The sequence below is a fragment of the Neofelis nebulosa genome, chromosome 11 (genome assembly GCF_028018385.1).
Source record: "Neofelis nebulosa isolate mNeoNeb1 chromosome 11, mNeoNeb1.pri, whole genome shotgun sequence".
NCBI classification, from domain to species: Eukaryota; Metazoa; Chordata; class Mammalia; order Carnivora; family Felidae; genus Neofelis; species Neofelis nebulosa.
In genome coordinates this window covers 79,440,267-79,461,368 of record NC_080792.1, presented here as the reverse complement: position 1 = coordinate 79,461,368, position 21,102 = coordinate 79,440,267, and the positions used below count along the sequence as shown (strand labels likewise).

At 38.0% G+C, this 21,102-nt stretch overlaps 1 protein-coding gene across 5 annotated transcripts in view; it reads left to right on the top strand.

Annotated features, from left to right (window-relative positions):
- The window catches only part of BICDL1 (BICD family like cargo adaptor 1), a 106,418-nt gene that overhangs the window by 31,183 nt on the left and 54,133 nt on the right, over positions 1 to 21,102 (top strand). The gene's annotated exons all lie outside the window — the stretch shown is intronic.

Here is a 21,102-nt window from a genome sequence, read left to right as displayed (position 1 = left end):
AATAGAGTTGTGCGACTATCACCATAATCCAGTTTCAGAACATTTCCATAACGCCCCCACCCCAACTCCTGCCCAAAAGTTCCTCATTTCCTTTTTTTTTTTTTTTTAAGTTTATTTATTCATTTTTGAGAGAGCATGAGAGAGGAGCAGAGAGAGAGAGAGGGGGGGAGGGAGAGAAAGAGAATCCCAAGCAAGCTCCACACTGTCAGCGCACAGCCTGATGTGCCATTCAAACCCAAAACTGTGAGATCATGACCTGAGCTGAAACCAGGGGCTGGACGCTTAACCAGCTGAGCCACCCAAGCACCCCTCCTCATGTCCCTTTTATAGTCGGTCCCCACCCCCACCCTCAGCTCCAGGCAAACACTGATCTGTTTTCTGTCTGTATTGATTTGCCTTTTCTGGATATTCCATATAAATGAAGGCATGCAGAATATAGGTTTTTTTGTGTGTCTTGTCTCTTTTACTTAGTATAACATTTGTGAGGTTCATTTGTGTCGTAGTACATATCAGTAGTTCCTTTTTATTGCTAAATAGTATTCTGTTGTGCGGCTATACTGCATCTGGTTCACTCATGCATTGATGGACATTTGGATTATTTCTAGTTTTCAACTATTATGATTAGTGCTGCTATGAATATTCATATACAAGCCTTTGTGTAGACATAGGTTTTTGTTTCTGTTGAGTAGGTAGTTAGGAGTGAAATTTCTGTGGTATGTCTCTGTAACTGTTGAAGGAACTGCCAAACTCTGAGGATGTGGAGAAAAGGAAACCCTCTTGCACTATTTGTGGGAATGCAAACTGATGCAGCCACTGTGGAAAACAGTATGGAGGTTCCTCAAAAAATTAAAAATAGAACTACCCTATGATCCAGTATTCACACTACTAAGTATTTACCCAAAGAATACAAAAACACTAATTCAAAAGAATATATGTACCCTTATGTTTATTTCAGCATTATCTGCCAAATTATGGAAGCAGCCAAATTATGGAAGCAGCCCAAGTAACCATCGATAGATGAATGGATAAAGATGTGAGATACACACACACACATACATACACACCTATACATATATATATATATATACATATATATATATGTACGTATGTGTGTGTATATGTATATATGTATATACATATAATGGAATGTTACTCAGCCATAGAAAAAAATGAAATCTTTGCGATGACATGGGCGGAGCTAGACAGTATAATGCTAAGTGAAAGAAGTCAGTCAGGAAAAGAAAAATACCATATGATTTCACTTACATGTGGAATTTGAGAAACAAATGAACAAAAGAAAAAGAGAGAAACCAAGAAACAGACTCTTAACTATAGAGGAAAAACAGATGGTTACCAGAGGGGAAGGGGGTGAGGGGAGGGGGGAAATAGGTGATGGCGATTAAGGAGGGCACATGTTATGATGAGCACTGAGTAATGTATAGAACTGTTGAATCGCTATATTATACATCTAAACTAATATAATGCTGTATGTTACTTATACTGGAATTAAAATAAAAAGCTTAATAAAAATGAAAAAAAGGAAAAACTGCCAGGCTAGTTTTCAAAAAGGCTTGTAACATTTTACATTCCCATTTACAAGGTATGAAGTTCTCCACAAGAGGACCCTTTTTAATATTAAAAAAAAAATTGGAAACTCTCACATGATAATAGATGTTATTTTAGTATGTGCAGATTGATAAAAAGTATAAAAATTATACATTATTAGGGATTTAATAATACTTTCAGAAGAATTTACATTCTGTAATCACAGCAGCATTTAATGATAGGATGTGTTCAATCTACAGGCAGTGCTTTTGTGTGCATTCTTCTAGAAATTCAGTATCCCCCAAGGATCCATGGTCAGGAGCTACTAGTCTAGATGACTTATTTAGAAATACATATAAGCTATCTTGCATCTTTTTATGTGTCATAAGTAAAATAGAGACTTGCCTCCTAAAGTTGTATGAAAACAGGTCAAGCATTTGGCCCATAGTGCCAGCTGTTACTACTAGGAATCAGTGTGACCTAATAGAAAGTATAGTCTTTGGAGCCACACAGGTAAGAATGCTAACTTACCTGAACCAGGCTAACTTAACAGCAGTCTCTCTTTCCCTCAAACTTCCCTGGAATGGAGACTCTGGATCCTTGGAAACACCTGTCTCCATACTTCTTGCTGACTTCAAATTGCCCTTGTATCTACCCATTTCCTTTAGTTTTATGTTTTTCGTATAGGAGTCTTCTCCTTGCCCCCTTATTAAAGTCACTTAGCAAATGTTATCCCTGTATTCTAAAGCTATAAACCTCATTCCTGATTGCAAATTAGAATCACTAGTCAGCTTTTGAGCTGAATACTGATATCTGGGACCTACCCCCAGAGATTCTGATTTAACTACCCTAGGATGTGACCTGAGCATCAGGATTTTTAAAAGCAGGTGCTTATAGTGTGTGGCCAATGATGAGAATTACTGTTCTAATGTGAAGCCAGGATTGGTGACAGCTGTTCTTGCCTAATTTAGTATCAGTAGCCAACGTTATAAGTATCTTAATTCCTTCATCAGTAAAGGAATTTAACAAAATGGAGTCCCTGAGATACAAGCCGCTGGGGAAACCTCTCAATAAGCCCTTCTTCCACATAAGTAGCACAGTGTCAGAAAGGAGGTGGGGTGGAATGAAAGCAAAATCCTTAAACCTTGCTGAAGTCAGGGCACACTTCATCACTCCTTCTAAGAGGTAGTTTGGCATAGTGAAATGGATTCAGGTTTTGGCACTAGATGAATCTGGGTTTACTTTGGCTCTGTTGATTACTAGCTAAGTTAGTTGAGATTCAGAGAGTTTGCAATTGCACAGTTTCCTCATCTGGAAAAAAATAGGGATTATTTAAGGAAAAAAAAACAAAAAAAAACAACCAGAATCACACTATACACCTTGCAGGGCTGTTAGGATTGTAGACTATGTATAAAGTCCCTGGCCTACTTTCTGGCTTAGAAGATAGCAATTGCATTTGTACTGGTACTCATGCTATGTCTCGCCCACAAAGCATTAAAGCCCAGAGACTGTAACATTAGATGCTGTCTTAGACTCATTCATGTCTCCAGTGTCAATCATAGTGCCCTACACTCAGGAATTATTCAATGGTATAGAAAACAAAACCTTCTTTAAAAATTCTGTTTGATTTCATAGGTAAATAATTAACAGAGATGTGGTATTACAACATTCGTGTTCAGCAAGTAAATGTTGCTACACATTATTTTAAGCAATATCACTTCAGTTTTGTTTAATGAGATTCTTGGTCAAAGTCATGCAATGTCCTACGACTCAGGGACAAAAATAACTAGCACCTGAGTGTGTAGCAAGCGGTGCTTCAGTAGTTCCACCAAGTGTGGTATAAGCAAGAGAAGGGGTATGAGGGACAGCTGTGAAGAATAATCAGGGAAGAAATGAGAGGTCGGAGCGGGTTAGGATGGACAGATAAGCCAAAATCCAACATATAAGAGAAGTACAACTCATTGTATATTTTTTATTCCTAGCTTTGTCCTCAAAGGCCCTAGAAGCAATGAAACACTAGTAGTAATGAGTACCCCTAGTACCCAGACTTTACTTTTTATTTTTTTTTATTTTTTATTTTTTTATTTTTTATTTTTTTTTTGGGGGACAGAGAGAGACAGAGCATGAACGGGGGAGGGGCAGAGAGAGAGGGAGACACAGAATCGGAAACAGGCTCCAGGCTCCGAGCCATCAGCCCAGAGCCCGACGCGGGGCTCGAACTCACGGACCGCGAGATCGTGACCTGGCTGAAGTCGGCTGCTTAACCGACTGCGCCACCCAGGCGCCCCCAGACTTTACTTTTTAAATACTGTTCCTTGCTAAAAAGAACCACGGCTCTTTGAAGGAACAACTAATTCCAAGTCCAGTAGGAAATTGACGGTTCCTACTGAGTGGGCTGCAAGTAACTTATACATGTGAGTATATAAAAACCTGTGAATCCATAATCTCAGAAAAGAGAAGGCTCCCCACACAATTGTCAGCATTAAAAATTACTCTGTTAACTCTTTAAATATCGATAATAGGAAATAATTGAACATTTTTCCAGGAGCACCTTTTTTTTTATATGAAATTTATTGTCAAATTGGTTTCCATACAACACCCAGTGCTCATCCCAAAAGATACACTCTTCAATGCCCATCATTTTTTTTAAAGATCACTGAATAACTCTAGGTGTTGAGGGAATGCTTTTTTTTTTTTTTTTTTTTTTTTTTTTTACTATTTTTTCTAATGTTTATTTATTTTTGAAGGAGAGAGAGAGCATGAGCAGGGGGAAGAGCAGAGAGAGAGGGAGATACAGAATCCAAAGCAGGCTCCAGGCTCTAAGCTATCAGCACAGAGCCCTACATGGGGCTCAAACTCACAAATTGTGAGATCATGACCAGAGCCGAAGTCAGAGGCTTAACTGACTGAGCCACCCAGGCACCCGGGGAATGCTCTTTACATAAGAATGACAGCTAGGGATGTCTGGGTGGCTAATTTGAACAAATTAGCTTTAAGAGATATACTGGTAACTTTCATTTCCAGCTGAGCTGGAGTAACAGGAGACAGATTTACCTACTGCTTAAAAAAAAAACCGACAAACTGGGGCACTTGCCTCACTCGGTAGAGCATGTGACTCTTGATCTCAGGGTCATGAGTTCAAACCCCATATTGGTCATAGAGCCTACTTAAATACAAGCTGTATGAAACAGTAGTTTTCAAGACACTGGGCACCAGGAAATGAAGGACAGTGATCCTTGAGGTGGCAAGTGAAAGAGGTGAGCTCCAAAATTGCCCCATTCTGCCTCGAGTTTCTGGGCTCTGGCGTCAGGAGCAGGAACTGAAGCAGAGCCCAGGAGACTCCCAGAGTTGACATGGAGCTATGAGTCTGGAGAGACCAGTGCAGCTAGAGCTTATAGGACAGAATACCAGAATGAAGAGAGATACACAGAATCACAGAGATCTGCAGAAGGTCTCCCTTGAGTATCAGAAGAAAATGATCAACATAAGCATAATGGGGGTTCAAAGAGATTAGAAGGGGGTGCTTAGGTGGCTCAGTCAGTAGAGCATTGGACTTCGACACAGGTCATGATCTTATGCTTTATGAGTTTGAGCCCTGCGTCAGGCTCTGTGCTGACAGCTCAGAGCCTGGAGCCTGCTTCGGGTTCTGTGTCTCCCTCTCTCTCTGCTCCTCCCCCACTCGTGCTCTTTCTCCCTCTCAAAAATAAACATTAGAAATAAAAAAGATTAGAAGGAATGGTGTCCAGTGCTCACACAGTGGTAGCAGGCACTATTACTATTACTACCAGCCAGATTGGAGAATTTCACTAGGCATTGGGTAGAGTACTTGGGAAGGTCTTGTGTTAACAGGGAATAATACACCAATAATAGAGCAACAGAAAGAGATATCAAGGGATCAATCCCATATACTGTTGTACCAAAACCCATAAAACACTGAGGAATAAACCTAACCAAAGAGGTAAAAGATCTGTATGCTGAAAACTATAGAAAGCTTATGAAGGAAATTGAAGAAGACACAAAGAAATGGAAAAACATTCCATGCTCACGAATTGGAAGAACAAATATTGTTAAAATGTCAATACTACCCAAAGCAATCTACACATCCAGTGCAATCCCTATCAAAATAACACCAGCATTCTTCACAGAGCTAGAACAACAAACAATCCTAAAATTTGTATGGAACCACAAAAGACCCTGAATAGCCAAAGTCATATTGAAAAAGAAAACCAAAGCTGGAGGCATCACAATCCCAGACTTTAACCTGTATTACAAAGTTGGAATCATCAAGACATTATGGTATTGGCATAAAACAGACACATAGATCAATAGAGTAGAATAGAGAACCCAGAAAGGGACCCACAAATATATGACCAACTAATCTTCAACAAGTCAGGAAAGAGTATCCAATAGAAAAAAGACTGTCTTTAGCAAATGGTGCTGGGAAAACTAGATAGCAACATGCAGAAAAATGAAACTGGACCACTTTCTTGCACCATACACAAAAATAAATTCAAAATGTATGAAAGACCTAAATGTGGGACAGGAAACCATCAAAATCCTATAGGAGAAAACAGGCAAGCAACCTCTTTGACCTAGGCCACAGCAACTTCTTACTTGACATGTCTCTGGAGGCAAGGGAAATAAAAGCAAAACTATTGGGACCTCATCAAGATAAAAAGCACAGCTAAGGAAACAGTCAGTAAAACTAAAAGGCAGAATGGGAAAAGTTATTTGCAAATGACTTATCAGATAAAGAGTTAGTATCCAAAAATCTATAAAGAACTTACCAAATTCAACACCCAAAAAACAAATAATCCAATAAAGAAAAGAGGAGAAGACATGAATAAGCACTTTTCCAAAGAAAACATCCAGGTGGCAAACAGACACATGAAAAGATGCTCAACATCACACATCATCAGGGAAATACAAATCAAAACCACAATGAGATACCACCTCACACTGGTCAGAGTGGCTAAAATTAACAACTCAGGAAACAGCATGTTGGTGAGGATGTGGACAAAGGAGGAAGGAAATCTTTTGCACTGTTGGTGGGAATGCAAACTGGTACAGCTACTCTGGAAAACAGTATGGAGGTTCCTCAAAAAATTAAAAATAGAACTACCCTGTGACCCAGCAATTACACTACTAGGAATTTATCCAAAGGATACAGGAGTGCTGATTCGAAGGGGGCACATGCACCCCAATGTTTATAGCAGCACTATTAACAACAGCCAAATTATGGAAAGAGCCCAAATGTCCATCAACTGATGAATGGATTAAGAAGATGTGTGTGTGTGTGTGTGTGTGTGTGTGCGCGCGCGCGCGCGCGCGCGCGCAATGGAATACTACTCAGCAACGAAAAAGAATGAAATCTTGCCATTTGCAACGATGTAAATGGAACTGGAGGGTATTATGCTAAGTGAAATAAGTCAGTCAGGTAAAGACAGATACATGATTTCACTCATGTGGAATTTGAGAAACTCAACAGATGAATATAGGGGAAGTAAAAATAAGATAAAAACAGGGAGGCAAGCCATAAGAAACTCTTAAATACAGAGAACAAACAGGGTTGTTGGAGCGGGGAAGAGTGGAGGGTGTTTAAATGGGTGACGAGCATTAAGGAGGGCACTTGTTGGGATGAGCACTGAGCATCCTGTGTAAGAGTTGAATCACTGGTTTCTACTCCTGAAGCCAAGATTATCCTGTATGTTAATTAACTTGAATATAAATTTTTAAAAATAAAATCTTAAAAAAACAAAACGAGTAGGGAATAATTATCTCTAGACTGAGTACTGCCCTGGACCTGTCTAACAAATCTTAAAAAACAAGATTCAGAAGGCTCAAACTGTGTCCAAGTAACTTAACTGCATCCCAAAACAAAGCTCAAGAAGAGTTATAGGAATACAAAAATATCCAACACCTTTACAAGGTAAAATTTATAATGTCTGGCATCTAATAAAAAATTATCAGGCATGCAAAGAGGCAAGAAAACATGATCCATAATAAGAATAATCAGTCAATTGAAACTCATTCAAAGCTGACACAGATATTAGAATTAGCAGAGAAGAACATTAGGAGTTATTATAACTTGTACTCTGTATGTTCAAAAGTTAAGTAGACACATGAAAGGTATAAAACATCCAAGTAGAACTTCTAGATATGAAAACTACAATGTCTGAGATGAAGAATACACTAGATAGGATTAATGGCAGATTAGACATTGCAGAAGAAAAAATTAGGGAATTTGAAAGCATAGCAATAGAAATTATCCACAATAAGATGCAGAAAGAAAGAAAAGAGTATCAGTGAGCTTTAGAACCCTTTTAAGTGACCTAATATATGTGTAATTGGAGTTCCTAAAGAGGGGGTACAGAAAAAATATTTGAAGAAATGATGGCTGAAAATTATCCAAACATGATGAAAACTATAAATCTACAGATCTAAGAAGCTCAGTGAACCCCAAACACAAGAAACAAGAAGAAAACTATACTTTCATTTATCAGCTTACTGCCTTTCAGTTCCAGATGCATCCTTCAATATTATGCTCTGAGATAAAGGAATTGTTTTAAGTATTTCTTCTTTAAAGTGAGCGCATGATGTTATGCCTTCTCTTACTACAGTGCACTCATACTGGAAGGACATTATAGGAGGAAGAAAGCTCTCTTGTTTCTGGTGCAGATCAGGGGTGGAGGGGAGTGGGTATGAGGACATCCAGTGGAGACTTCCCCAGAACATGGTCTCTCTGCAGTGTTTGCACCCCTGTCCTTTCTTCAGTGTTTTTTACATATAAACTGGAACTTCCCTATGCTCTGAAGACTTCCTGCCCCCACTGACATTCAGATCCCCCATTGCATGCCATTGCTTGCTGATTACCTGCCTCCCATTTACTCCCAAGGGTAACTTGTTTGCCCAGGAACCCCAGACTACCTCTGGCTTGGCCAAACCAGCAAACTTCTCTGCTATCCAGGGGGCTAAATCATACCATATTCCAGTGAGATGTGAACCCTTCCAACTTTGTCCTTTATGGGTACTCTCCATAAGCTGTGGGTACTATATAAGGTTTTCTTATTTCTTTTAGTTACCTTTTGTTATAGTTAATAATCCTTTATCTTAAATTTCTCCTTTTAATCTACTGTCGTATCTGTCCCTTGATTTGACCTAAGTGTTCTGTACACCAAAGAACATAATAATCAAACTGCTCAAAACCGGTGATAAAGAGAAAACCTTAAAAGCAGCCAGAGGAAAAGGCACTAAAGAGGAACAAAGATATGAATGATACCAGGTTTCTCATAAAAAAATAATGCAGGTGAGAATATAATGGAGCAAAATTTTTAAAGTTCTGAAGAGAGAATAACTGTCAACCTAGAATTCTGTACCCAATAAAAATACATTTCAAAAGCAAAGTTGAAATAAAGACATTTTTCAGACATAAAAAAGCTGAAATAACTCATCAGACCCAGAATAGGAGAAATGTTAAAAGAAGTTATTTGGGCAAAAGGAAAATGATATCTGTTGGAAATCTAGATCTATATAAAGGAATGAAGAACACTCGAAATGGTAATTATATGGATAAATGGTTTTTTTCTTATTATATATGTAAGTCTCTTTAAAAGATAACTGACTCTTTAAACAAAAAATGACATTGTATTATGGGGTTTATAACATATGTAAAAATAAAATGCATGGCAACAATAGGCTAAAGGCCAGAAGGGGAGAAATGGAAGTATGCTATGGTAAAGTTCTTATACTCTATGTGAAGGGATGTCCTATCACTTGAAGATAGATTGTGATATATTAAAGATAAATATGATACACCTTAAAGCAACCACTTAAATTATAAACAAACAGTATAAAATGGAATCATAAAAATACTTCATTAATTTTTTAAAGGCAGAAAAAGAATGAAGAACAAGTGGCTTAAATTGAAAACAAATACAAACCTAAACTTATCAGAAAACCACATTAAATATAAATGGTGAAAACGTCAATTAAAAAGCAGAGGCCATTTGGATTAAAAACTAGAGAGTAAGAGGTTAAAAATTAAAGGAATAAAACTTATAGCATGTTAACACTAGTCAAAAAAACTGTAGTAGCTACATTATTTAATAGTAAATGAAGTACATTTCTGAACAAAGAATATTACCAGCAATGGAGAAGGTAATTTCACAATGATGAAGAGGTCAATCAAGAGGACATAGCAATCCTAAATGTTTTTGCCTTGAATAACAGAGTTTTAAAATACATGAAACAGAAAGGGACGCCTGGGTGGCTCAGTTGGATGAGTGTCCAACTCTTAATTTTGGTTCAGGTCATGATCTAACAGATGTGAGATTAAGCCCTGCATTGGGCTCCACTCTGGGTATAGAGCCTGCTTATGTTTCTCTCTCTCCCTCTCCCCGACTTTTGTGTGCTGTCTCTCTCAAAATGAAATAAAAAAATAAAATACATGAAACAAACTGGTAGTACTACAACAAGCAAAACTAAATTCACAACTTAATACAACTCTCTCAACTGATAGAACAACTGATAGAACAGAAAATAAGCAAGGATATAGAAGATTTGAACTAACCATCAACTAACCTAATTGGAACTAGACCTGGTAGAATGTTCCACCTAACAATAGCAGAATGCACATTGTTGGTTTTTTTTTTTAATTTTTTAATGTTTATTTATTTTTGAGCAAGAGCATGAACAGGGGAGGGGCAGAGAGAGAGAGAGAAGGAGACACAGAATCCGAAGCAAGCTCCAGGCTCTGAGCTATCAGCACAGAGCCCGAAGTGAGCCTCGAATTCACAAACCCTTGAGATCATGACTTAGCCGAAGTCAGATGCTTAACCAACTAAGCCATCTGGGCGCCCCAAATGCACACTATTTTCAAGTGTACATCCTATCAAGATAAACCATGTTATGAACCATTAAAAAAAAAAGTCTCAATAAATTTAAAAGGATTCAAGTCCTACAAAGTATGTTCCATGACCATGATGGAATTAAATTGGAAATCAGTAATGTAAACATCTCTGGAAAATCCAGAACATTTGAAAAGCAAATAATAACACTTCTAAATAACCCATGGGTAAACGGATAAATCAGAATGGAAATTAGAAAGTTTTTGGAACTGGATGAGAATGAAAACAACATATAATTGGTGGGATGTCACTAAAGCAGTACTTGGACAGATGTTCCCTGACTTACGATGATTCAATTCATGGTTGAAAAACTTCATGATGGTGCAAAAGCAATACACTTATAGTAGAAACATATACTTCGAATTTGAAATTTGATATTTTGCCAGGCTAGTGATGTGTGATACAATACTCTCGTGTTACTGGGCAGTGGCAGCAACCTACAGCTCCCAGTCAGCCACGTGATTATGAGGGTAAACAACCAGTATACTTACAGCCATCTGTACCCATATAACCATTGCAGCCATTCTCATTTTCACTTTAAGTACAGTATTCAAAAACTTACATGAGATAGCCAACACTTTGTTGGATGTGTTAGATGATTTTGCCCAACTGTAGGCTAAGTGTTCTGAGCACATTTAAGGTAGGCTAGGCTAAGCTATGATGTTTGGTAGGCTCAGTGTATTAAATGCATTTTCAATATTTCCAACTTATGGTGGGTTTATTGAGACATGACCCCACCATAAATTGAGGAAGATCTATATTAGAAAAAAAAAGCTTTAAATCATTGATCTCAGTTTCCACCCTAGGAAGCCAGAAGAATGAGTGTACCTTGGGGTGCCTGGCTAGTTCAGTTGGCTAAGCATCTGACTCTTGATTTTGGCTCAGATCATGATCTCACATTCTTGAGATTGAGCCCTGTGTCAATCTCCATGTGCTGACAGTGCAGAGCTTGCTTGGGATTGTCTCTCTCCCCCTCTCTCTGCCCCTCCCCTGCTCATGCTGCTCTCTCTCTCAAAATAAATAAACTTAAAAAAAAAACTAGAAGAATGAAACTTGAAGTAAGGAGAAGAAAGGAAATACAGATTAAAGCAGAAATCAGTGAAATAGAAAACAAAACAGATAAAATCAGTAAAACCCAATGCTAGTTCTTTGAGGAGATCAGTGAAATTGATAAACCTCTAGGGGCACCTGCGTGGCTCAGTTGGTTAAGTGTCAGACTCTTGATTTCAGCTCAGGTCATGATCTCACAGTCAGGAGATTGAGCTCCATGTCAGGCTCTGTGCTGAGTGTGGAGCTTGCTTGGGAGTCTCTCTCTCCTCTCTCTGTCCCTCCCCCTCTCATGATTGGGCACATGCATTCATTCTCTCTCTCTCTCTCTCTCTCTCTCTCTCTCAAAATAAATAAATAAACATTTTTTTTTTAAATTGATAGATCTCTAGCTAGACTGAGAGAAAAAAGAGAGAAAACATGTATTAGCAATGTCAGGAATAAGAAAGACATCACCACCACAGAGTTTACAGATAGTAAAAGGAATACAAGGAATATTATGAGCAACTTCATGCCAATACATTTGCAACTTAAGTGAAATGGAAAAAAATTCCTTGAGAGACAAACTATTAAATCTCGACTCAAGAAGAAGTGGTCTTGGGGCACCTGACTGGTACAGTCAGAAGAGCAACTCTTCATCTTGGGGTTATGGCTTTAAGCTCCATGTTGGGTGCAGAGATTACTTAAATAAATAAATATTTTTGAAAAAGAAGTAGTCTTAACTCTATATCTATTACAGAAACTGAAACTGTAAACTTTTCCCCAAAGGAAGATCCAGCACTTTAAGGAAGAAATAATACCAGCTCTACACAAATTCTTCTAAAAATGTGAAGACAAGGGCATATCCCCAACTCATTCTCTGAGACCAGCCTTACCCTGATACCACAACCAGATAGACATTACAAGAAAACCAGTATCCCTCATGAACATAAATGCAAAAACTTTAAACACTAATTTAGCTAATTGAAACCAACAACATATTCAAAGGATAAAAGCCAGAAACAACTGAGATTTGTCCCAAGAATATAGGGATGATGTAACCTTTAAAAATTAATTTAACTCATTTTAACAAAGTAAAAATGAAAGATTTTATGATTATTTTAATAGACAAAGCACTGAACAAAATCTAACATCCATTCCTGATGAAAACTCTCAACAGACTAGGACTAGAAGAGAACTGTTTGAACCTGGTAAGAGACATTTGCAAAAAAACAAAAACAACAACAGCAAAACTGACAGCTAACATTATACTTAAATGGTGAAAGACCTCTGAGGTCAGGAATGAGGTGAAGATGTGTCTGTTCCCACCACTTCTGTTTAGCATCATCCTGGAGGTTCAGGCCAGTACAGTCAAGAAAGAAAAAGAAATACCAAAGATATCCAGAAAAGAAAGGAAGAAGTAAAGTTGTCTTTTTCACATTCTATGTAAAAACTGTGATGGAACTACAAAAACTACTAGTAACTAATAAGTTATTCTAGGAAGGTTGCAAGATTCAAGATGAATATCCAAATAGTAATTGTATTTGCATACTAATGGTAATAATCAGAAATTCAGTTTCTAAAATGCTACTTAACAGTAGCATCCACAAATGTGAAATACTTAGGTAATTTGGTGAAAGATGTGGAAGACCTATATATCAAAAAGTACTAACCACTGATAAGTGAACTTAACTAAATCGATGGCAGTATATGCCTTGTTCATATGGCTTCACAATATTTTACAGGGAAAAAAGAAAAAAGGGCAAAAACAGAAGATAAATGTAAAGCACCTGTAACAAGGAAATAGACTAATAACAGAGGCAAAGGGCTTCTTCACCACAGGGGATTTTATGCATTCTTGCAGAAGCCGGGGAGTCCTCACCAATGGGACTTCCCATGACTTCCTTTGGAGTGGGGTGTGAGAAGGCTGTCGCTGCTCCATGATCACTAGGCTTTAATTTGCCTCTCCGCTTTCTTGCTTTACTTTCTCTCTACAGAGGTGCTCATTAGTGTAAGATGTCTGTGCTGTGGCCTGACAGAGCCTTGTGGCTATAAAAGTTGTTTTCCCCACTTCCAACTGGCTTAGAGTTGGTTTTAAACTATAGTGGGAAATCCATGAGGAAATTGGGATCATATAAAGAATGTGAATTATTGGCTGTTTCAGTGCTTGAAATGAGATGAGAATGATGGATCACATCCCTTTGAAATAAAGGTTGAATCTCCTCCTATTTCCCTTAGGGTACCACTTTACCTTGAAATTGCTTAGTAATAAAATTTTTGTGCTTTAAAGTTTAGTCTGTTTTCATGTTTTCTAATTGAAACTCACAATTGTATTGTCAGTTTCCTTGTGTGTAAAAAGGAATAATAATATCTGAGTTAGTTATATATTATTGCTATTTTGCAGATAAGAAAACTGAGACCTAGAGAGTTGGTCAGCTAGATCCTCGGCACAGACTGCCCCGTTGCCACTTTTTTGTGTTCGGTTATGGCTATCTTTCCTCAAACTTTTTTGAGATCTTTAAAAATCAAATTTGCACTCCCAGGTTTTGCTGTAAATATGACTTTCCTTGTAGAACAGTTTATGCTTTTTCTCTTGGGGACCCCAGAGAATTTTCTCTGGGGACCAAAATATCCTTGGTTCCCATAGGACTAGTTTGGCTATTTTCATCCAAGACAAAGGCTAATATCTCTTAACACCACTATTCCTAATTAACAGATCCGTTTACTCTAAATTTGCAATTATAATACAAGATAGGAAAGCAGTAAGAAGATTCAGATTCAGAAGTACTAAAATGTTGATTGTCACGTTTGTAAATGGGTGTTCTTAAGACAAAGTTTTAATCAAGGCAGTGGAAGGTGTTAATCTCACTCAGCCTTACCTTAACCCTAAACTATTAACTCAGAATTCATCCAGGAAATTGGCTATTTTGGAAGGCTAGCTGTTAAATGGCTTTGTTTTTCTCTTAATATGTGATCACCGGGTCCTGACTGTTAATTTAGTCAAGGCTCTGGAATTGGAATGTAGCTCTAACATTATCTGAAACTACAGGCTTTATTAGAAATACTCCTTTGGTAATCTCTCCCAGTCTCATTCTTTACTAGAGTTTTAATTAATAAGAAAACATCTCTGATTCTGGGTTTTGCTCTCTACCTTCTGACTCTTCTGTTTCATTGGCTTTACCAAATGTTTCCAAAGGCCCATTGTGAGTCACCAACTTGAGCTGCTTCCCCTCAAAATGATGAATATTAAAAATAATAAAATGTGTTGTTTTATGAAATAGGCAGCAATGAGACAGTAGTGGCCAGGAGCCTAGCTATTTAGGCAGGGTCTGTAGATTCCATAGAAATAGGTAAGCAAGGCATCAAGTCAGAGGACAGACAGTTAACTTAGGAAAAAGCAGCCTGGTTGAAAAAAAAAAAAAAAAAAGATAGCTGAGATGGTCTTGATCCAAGAAGCCAGGGGGGAGGCTCTAGTAAAGCCTGTTGAGAAAAGGTAGGCCCTGATCTGAGAATGGGGGCCTTATAACCATGGCTATTTTTTTTTTCAATTTGTTTTTTAATGTTTATTTACTTTTGAGACAGAGAGAGAGAGAGAGAGAGACAGAGGCCTGAGTGGGGGAGGGGCAGAGAGAGGGAGACAGAATCCAAAGCAGGCTCCAGGCTCTGAGCTGTCAGCACAGAGCCCAACACAGGACTTGAATTCACAGACTGCAAGATCATGACTTGAGCTGAAGTTGGATGCTTAATCGACTGAGCCGCCCAGGCTCCAGAACCATAGCTATTAAAGCTTGTGATCAAAGGCCCAAAGTGGATCTGCTCTAAGGCATACAAGGTAGGCATGCTAAGATCAAAACAGGTATGGAACAGACTGTACTATGGAACCCCCAGGGCAGTATTCTCTGTGTCCTGAATTGCATAGCTGTAATTTTACCCAAAGGTTAGGAGCATTTTTCCTCTCAATAGGTAGAACAAAGTTTGCTCAGCTTCATTCTATAAAACAGAGTCCCTGACATTGTCATTATTATAATTGAAAGGGGTATTTTTTTGGTTTTGTTTTTAACTTGGTTGCCATCAATGGAGCCCTGAATCAAAATGTAAATCTGTTTAGAATTTTCCAGTGTTTATAGCAGCTTTCCCCATTGTGCCATTATAGCATCAACTCCAAGAAATGTATCTTGGCATAAAGATGATTGATTCCATGGTCAAAAGAGTCCAGGAAGCATTTAATATTATATCCTTCTCTTGGAGATTTGCAGTGTATATTAGTAAACGAAAAGTTTTTGTGAGTCTTATAGTAAAGAAATCTCTTTGATCCAATGTTTCCCAAACTTTTTTGACATTGGAATTTGTGTTTTGTCACTAATATCTGCTAACCTTCTTTTGGACTGATATTTATTTAACACTTGGGAAACATAACATACTCTTGGAAGTAATTGCTTTATGCCAAGTGGATTGAGCTTGAAACCAGTAGAGAAACCAGATCTAGATTATCATAAATATAGCCCCATGATTTAGAGAAAATTTCAAACCCTCATTCAGGGAGTGGTTAAACCCAAGAAAGGGATTAGTAATGATGATCTGCTTTATTTTCCTGATGAAGTGGGTATATTTTGGAAAGTGGGACAGGTTTGGGTCACTTAGTCCTAACAGGATAATAAGAATGCCTCACATTTGTATTATGCTTTAAGGCCTGGGGCATGCCTGGGTGGCACAGTTGGTTAAGCATCAGACTCTTGGATTTCGGCTCAGGTCATGATTCTAGGGTCATGGGAGCAAGCCCCTACATCAGGCTCCATGCTAAGCGAGAAGTCTGCTTAAGATTCTATCCGTCCCACTGCCCCTCTCCTCCCCAACTTGCGCTCTCTCTTTAAAACAAAATTTTTTTTAAAAAGGCTTAAGAAAACTTACATTTCCATGATCAGAATCCTACGAGGTAGAAAGGCAAATATTGTCCCCATTTTTACAAAGGGGGAATTTCATGGACATGAGACAAAAAAAAAAAAATCAAAAGAGGAATTTCAAATAAGGGGGTACTGGGTGGCTCAGTTGGTTGAGCATCTGAATCTTGATTTCGGCTCAAGTCATGATCTCACAGTTTGTGAGTTTGAGCCCCGCATTAGGCTCTGTGCTGACAGTGCAGAGTCCACTTGGGATTCTGTGTGTGTGCGTGCGTGTGTGTGTGTGTGTGTGTGTGTGTCAAAATAAATAAATAAACTTAAAAACTTTTTTCAACTAAAAGACTTGCCCAACATCACATGACAGACTAATCTGTAGTAAAGCTAGAAAGCTAGTAGGTCTAGAACTCTGAGCTCTTTAATCTCCACATCCCTGGTTTATGCCCACATCACCAAAGTAATCGCCCACATCTGTGGTAATGAGTGCTACTTTTATAGAAGGGTACATTTTCTCTTATTTATTTTTTTCCCTTAAGCAGTTCTAATTGCATTTCTACCCCTGGGTTCTTTTTGACTTTGCTCACTCCCCATAGCATCTGAGTGATGAGCACAGTCTGGGCATAACAAATACCCAGGTTGTCTCTACACAGACAAAAAACCAGAGGATCAAAAACTTTGGACTTGAGCAAATTTCAGATATCTCTTGTAGAACATGCCTTCAGATACGAATTTAAAACTACTGTGTTTAACCTTTTCTGTTTTTTTGTTTTCATAAGTTTAGTAAACATTTATTGAGAATGACTACCAGCTATAGGCAAGGCATTAAGCTGTATATATTTTTCCCCCAACACTTCATTCTAAAACAATTTTTTTCAATAAGGCCTTATTTTTTAGAGCAGTTTAAGACTCAAAGCAAAATTGAAGAGAAGATAAAGAGATTCTCCATATACCTCCTATCCCACACACTAAAAATACAAATATGCAGAAAGTTGAAAGAATTAGTGAAACCCGTATATTCAACACCTAGATTTTATAGTTACTTTGTTACTTTTTTTAATCATACATCTATCCATCTATCACTCCATCTTATTTTCTGATGCATTGCAAAGTATACTCTATTCCTTAATACTTCAGGATGTATATTATTAACTAGAGTTCAACATTTGTTTACAGTTCCTTTTGTGTTTTGTGTAACCTTTTGTGTGCCAAGCACATGATAGGTGCTTCTCAAATATCTGTTGAGTGTGTAAATGACTCAACCAGATCAAAACACAAAGAAGAGAAAAAAGGCTGGAGGTTGCACATTTATGAAAGTGGTAGAACCCTACAGAGTTCAACAAGGCCGTATTATGTCTGCTCTCTTGACAACCTCAAAATAAAATCCCTTGTACCATATCTTCTCTTCACCCCAGTGCATGTATATGGGGCTACACACATACCTGAGCTAGAACATTCCATTCTTAGAAGCAAAACATTCCATTCTCAGAAGCCAGAAAGAGGGAATCTTTTAGGAAAATGAGGACAGAATAAATCAGTGTTCATCTCTTGGTGTAGTGGCTTTTGGATAATGAGCAATGACAGAAATGCAGAGCAGCTAACTAGAATTTAAAGGGAGGGGGGTTTTTGGCCTAAGTGCTTCATGGCCTAGCCGAGCTGTCCTTCATACAGCCTGGTCACTTTTAGGCTGACTGACGGGTTAAGGAAGTAACAGTTCCTACCTATCCAAATTCTGCCCATTTCTCCAGGACCAGCTGATAATTCATCTCCCCCACAAAGCACAGTGATTGCCTCATTTTCTGAACTCATTATCATTTACTGGCACTTAACATTCACTGCCTTGGAGATTTTAAGTTGTTTTTTAACCTTTTCTTATTAGAAAAGCAGTACATGTGCGCTGAAGAAAGTTAGAAAATAAAAGTAAAATAATTAAAACATTACATTTACATTTTAATGACCATTGAAACAGTTTAGTGCCGGGGGACCTGGGTGGCTCAGTCAGTTAAGCATCGGACTCTTGATTTTGGGTCAGGTCATGATTTCATGGTTTGTGGGATTGAGCCCTGCATCAGGCTCTGTACTGGCAGTGCAGAGCCTACTTGGGCTTCTCTCTCTCCCTTTCTCTCTGCCCTTCCCCTGCTCGCTCTCTCTCTCTGAAAATAAATGAATAAACATTAAAAAATAGAAACAATTTAGTGCAAATCTTTAGAGGCTTTTTCCTAGACATATGTAAATGCAACTATGATTTTTAAACATGAATCATGTCATATACTGCACACACTATTTTGTAACCTGCTTTTGAAATCTGTGATCTCTACCTTTCCACTCCAGTAACTCTTTGTTATTCTAATCTAAAGCCATATTCAAATTTCCCCAATTGACCTCGAAAGATGTCCTTTACACTTGTTTGCAAATCAAAGTACAGTCCAGACCATGCGTTATTTCTGTTGTGTTATGTCTGGTCCCTCAAGTGTTGTTTTAGTACAATTACTCTTCTATTGACATGAAGAAACTGGGCCGATTGCCCTGTAGTAAGTTCCAGCTTCTGAATTTGTTGGGTTGCTTCCTCATAGTGACATTTAGTTCACTCTTCTCTTCCCTGGCATTTCCTATAACTGGAGGATATATATTAAAAGCTTGATAGACTCAAGTTAAACATTTTGGCCAGAAGATGTGCACTTAACAGTGCATTACATCAAGTGTGTTATAACGTAGCTGGTTGTCTTTCCATCGGTGATGTGGACATTGACACCTGGACTATGGCAGTGACGTGAGATTGATTCTCTATTGTGTTGGTTATGTTATCCCCCCTTTTGTCAAGAAAAGTAATCTATGCATTTTTCATGCATTGATTCTTCTTCCAACACCATCAAATACTGGAACACATTTCTTGTCCTTTGTGGTCATTGAGCATCTTGATGAAAATAGTGTATCACCAACTAAATTTTCACATGTAACTTTCCTACATGGTTTTGGTCCATAAAACTTAACTGTTCTGATTTCAAACAAGGAGCCAGTATTAGTTGCAGACTAATAGAAATTATACTTTATCTCTAATAATGAAATTAGGAAGCCTTCAAATAAAGTGGATAAGATCTTCCACCTGTAGAAATAACAGACTAAGAACGTTTTTTTTTTTTTAAACATTTATTTATATTTGAGAGACAGAGCACAAGCAGGGGAGAGGCAGAGCGAGAGGGAGACACAGAATCCAAGGCAGGCTCCAGGCTCTGAGCAGTCAGCATAGAGCCCAACATGGGGCTCAAATCCATGAACCAAACCGTGAGATCATGACCTGAGGCAAAGTTGGACGCTTAACTGACTGAGCCAGGCAGGAGCCCCAGAAATTGTCTTTTAATGAGTATAGGTTTGGGCACATATAAAATTCAATCAAGGCTACTTGAGTGTGATTTCAGGAAGACATAACTGGACTATATTTTTAACTAAAATTATACCAAAATTAATTAAATACAAAGGAGTTTGAGAGCTTAATCTGACAGTGGGTCTCCTCTGGATTGAGAGTGCTGGGCTTGAATAGAAGCATCTGGTCCTAGGTAGTCGATCCCTGGAGAGAGCATGACATGTGACTTTATGACCCTGTTTGGGACTGAAGATCATCCAAACGACTCCCTAACTGGCATTTGGCTTCATGTGCCAATTTCTTTGAAAGGATGCAGGGGTCAGCAAACTTTTTATTTATTATAGCATTATTGCTGGTGGTTAGGAGCACAGCTTAACTGAGCCCTCTGCATAGTCTCCAAGCCCAACACCCTTCTTCCAGAGGAATCACTATCCTGACTTTAATGGTAATCTAATGGTAATCAGTTCTTTACTTTATAGTGATTCAAACTTGCTAAGTATGTATCCATAAATAATACTGAGGTGTGGTGGGTTTTTTTTTTTTTTTTTTGCCTGTTTTGGAATTGAGCATAAATGGAATCCTATAGTGTGGATTATTTTGTGTCTGACTCCTTTTGCTTAACGTTTTGTTTTTACAGTCCATCCATGCTGATACACATAGTTCAGATAATTCATTTGCTTTAGTGTGTTGTATTCCATTGTAGGAATATGTAACATACCCATTTTACTGGTAGTGGTTGTTTGTAGGTTTTAGCTGTTACCAAATAATACTGTCATAAACCATCTTGGACATATATTCTGGTGAAACATAAGCACACATTTCTGTAGGATATACACCTAGGTAATTGCTAGGTACATAAGCTATTGATTATTCCTGAAGATAGATTCCTAGCAATAATATTAATGGATCGGACAGTGTAACCATGGAAGGTGATTTCAGGACTTCTATGAATTTACTCCATAATCAGTAGGATAACCTTTATGTTAGTTTAATTCTTTCTGCTGCAGTGTAAACCAGCTGTACTTTGTTCAGTCTGTGGAAGTAAGCTCTATAGAATCAGCAAGCAATTTTCTTGTGCTTGGGAGCATCAGATTTGCTCTAAGTTCATTTGAAAAGGTATTTCATGCTGCATATGGCCTATTCTTTTGGGTTTATGTAGTTCTTATGGCTGATTGGCTAGAAAGCTTAAAACTGTTGGTGAATCTCATCGTATAAAAATAGCATATCAAAATTCACAGTGACTGAATGTATAAAGACATTGATTCAGTATGCTTTGAGGATTTACTTTCCAGAACTTAAGTTCTATCAATTGAATGTTTTAATATATGTGCTTCTATGTCATTGCTTTTACTTTAGCAAATGGGATCCCTAG